Here is a 3,583-nt window from a genome sequence, read left to right on the forward strand (position 1 = left end):
AGTTGTTGACTGCTATTGGGATAGATCCAAATAATGGTTGGTGGCCATTAGTCTGGGCAGTTGTTGAGAAGGAGGCTCGGGAACAATGACTTTGGTTTTTGAGTTTACTGATTTATGATCTAGGAATACCAGCAACTAGCAGTGAATATACTTTTATTTCAGACCAACAGAAGGTTAGGAGTATTGTACTTTATCATTATAGCATGTATTGTAAAGTAATATATTTGCAAGTGACTAAACTTAGAACTTTTTTATAGGGTCTTGATAGTGCACTATTCGAGTTATTACCAGAAGCTGGCCATAGATATTGTGTACAACATATGTACAGAAATTTCAAGAAAAAGCACCCTGGTGAAGTACTTAAAGAAAAATTCTGAAAGAAAAATTCTGAAAGAAAAATTCTGGAGCATTGCAGCAGCATCAACAGTGGAGTTCTACGAGGTAGCGTTGGAAGAGCTTAGATCATATGCCTATCAAGCTCACGTATGGGTCAAGAAAGCTGCACCACCTCATCACTGGTGTAAGGCTTTTTCCACTTCACATGAAATCTGACATGCTAGTTAATAATTTATCAGAGACATTTAATTCTCATATATTAAATGCTAGAGAGTTGCAAGTGATTGGGATGGTTGAGTGGATTAGACAATTCATAATGGAAAGGGTATCAATTGGGTGTATTGGATGAGAAAATGTAATGGTCCTGTGGGACCAACAATAAAGGCTTTGATTGAGGAAAGGGAAAAGCTTTCTAAGAAGTGGAAGCCGATATCAAATGGGAAAGGGGGCTATCAGGTTAGGGGACCTAGGGGGAACAATTTGCTATGTACTTAAGAGACAAAACATGTACATGCAGGTTGTGGCAAATTAGTGGGCTCCCCTGCTGCCATGCAATTTTTGCCATTTTAAAAATTGGTAGGAACCCAAATGACTATGCCGATCACTATTATAGTAGAGATCTATTCTTTCAAATATATAAGAATGGTCTATATCCAATTAGTGAAAAGTCTTTATAGCCTCAGAGTGATACTCTCATATTAGATCCTCCACTTGCATTTTCCAACCTGGTAGGCCTAAGAAAGCAAGAAGAAAAGATAGTTCTGAAAATAGAAGTGGTGTTCATATGGGAAGGGATAATGTGCAAAAATTAAGAAAGCATGTGATCATGCACTGTAGAAGATGTGGTCAGGCAGGCCACAATACTGCTACCTGCAAAAGTATTCCAGAAAATAATAGAGGTGAAGGCTGCAGTCAACTTGCTCCAGCTCCTAAACATGCTAAAAAGTCAAAAGGCACAAAAAATGTGTCAAGCACAGCTACCTGCAAAAGTATTCCAGAAAATAATAGAGGTGAAGGCTGCAGTCAACTTGCTCCAGCTCCTAAACATGCTAGAAAGTCAAAAGGCACAAAAAATGTGTCAAGCACAGCACATGGAGCTAATTCTCAGAAGATATGGTCAGGCAGGCCACAATACTGCTACCTGCAAAAGTATTCCAGAAAATAATAGAGGTGAAGGCTGCAGTCAACTTGCTCCAGCTCCTAAACATGCTAGAAAGTCAAAAGGCACAAAAAATGTGTCAAGCACAGCACATGGAGCTAATTCTCAGAAGCCTGATTTTGCTCATGTGAAAGTTCAAGGATACTTTGCAAGTGGTGCCAATTCTCAGCCACATGGAGCTGAAGAGCAAGCTACTTCATATAATGACATTGGTTCACATGCTGAAAGTAATGCACAATCTGCAGAGCTATCAAAATTGCAGAAACAGTCAACTCATAATGTTGATAGTGTTGATGCCACTAATATTACGAAAAAGCAAAAGATTAGAAAGACTAAGACATCTATAGGTGTAAAATTTATTTCTAATTTTATTTCTAATTTTATTTTTAATTTTATTATGGCAAATAGCTACTGTTAATATGTATTGTACTTATGTACAGGTGAGAAGAGTTAAGCCTGTCAATGATGCCGACCAGTCTACTACAGCGGCCAACAAACAGTCTCTCCATTCAAAGAGAAAGCTATCTGAAATTGATAAGATAAGGATCAACACCAACTATGAGTACTTGGGCAAAGAACCTCCTTTCAAGATTGGTAGATGGGCTGGAACATCAAGGAGCAACAGAAGTGGAAGATCAGATTAAAGGACTTGTTTGGATAGCTTTTGTTTAGATGTATTCTATGTCTAGGACAATTCTAGATTATTTACATGTGAAACATTGCTAACTTTGTTGGGAGTTGTTTGGAATGACAGTGACAATTATCTCTTTTGTAAGGTAGTTGTTTGGAAGTGTGCATATTCAATCTCATTTTGCTCGGTCCACTGGTGTTTTGCTGTAGTTGGCTTTATGTAGATGCATTTGTGAGCTACTTTTCTTTTGAATACATATGCTGGAACTAATACTTCAGTCTTTTATTCATAAAGTACAATCTCCCAACCAAAATGAGATGTATATAATAACACTACAACCTCAAAAAAAAAAACGAGCTATGTATTAAAACATTTGACAGCACTGGTTTAGGATTTGAAGTACAACAATACTCTAGTAGCCATCAATTTGCAGCCTTCCAAACTTGTGTCCCTTGTTAGGCCCCCAAATCCACACTGATGCATTAACAATTGTCCAGGTTATAACAAAAAGAACAATGACCATTTTTTCCCATTCTTTCTTCGAAGCTTCTCCTTCAGATTTTTTACTTGAACCTCCATTTTCTCAGCTATTTTTGCAACTTCAGAATTTGCTGCCGCAAAGTTTCATTCTCGGTTTCCAGCCTATTTATTCTTCTTAAAAGACTGGGTATGACTTGTTTCAAACGCTCAAACATTTCATCATCATACCAATTCCAATAACCACAGCTATCAACCTACAAAAAAATTATCCAAATTCTTTTTAGCCAATAAATGTCTAAAAAATTAAACATTAACTTAATTTAACGAATTTCCTATATCTTCACACACTTACCTCGCCATTAGCACGTTCAACATATCTCCTTGCCGGGTTCCTATCAATCCATGAAGTCTTCAAATTAGTTTTACTACCACAAGAGCAGCTTGGAGTTGTTTCCTTGCCTTTTCCTCTCATGAAGCTTCAACACATCCCCAGCAAAATGCAGGTCGCAGTTCTTTCCTTGGGTATTCCTCCAATGAAGTTTCAACACATTCCCAGCAAATTGCAACTTCGTATGTTGTCCCTCCTACTTCATATTTGTAGAAGACATCTATTAGAGGATAAGGGTTTGCACTTCCTAATTGAACTTATGAGTTGTCTAACATTTGAGAGAGATTTATGGTGGAGAGTTTCAAGGAAAAGGCTGTACAGACGAAATTGCCCCTCAAAAAGTTGATTTCCGTCTCTCCTAAATGCACAAATACACGGAGTGACCAAAATGGTATAGATTTACTAGTTCAGTGACATTTTTAGCTAATAAAAAAGTTTAGTGATCAGAACCGGCACTTCGCAATAGTTTAGTGATATTTCGCGTAATTTGCTCTATGTTTTACAAGATATCAAAACAAATAAGCAAATCCGCCTGCAAGATAGGAGTCCACTTGATTCGGATTTTTTCCCTGGATTCTCTTTCCTATTG

Source organism: Coffea eugenioides, chromosome 3 (genome assembly GCF_003713205.1).
Source record: "Coffea eugenioides isolate CCC68of chromosome 3, Ceug_1.0, whole genome shotgun sequence".
NCBI lineage: Eukaryota > Viridiplantae > Streptophyta > Magnoliopsida > Gentianales > Rubiaceae > Coffea > Coffea eugenioides.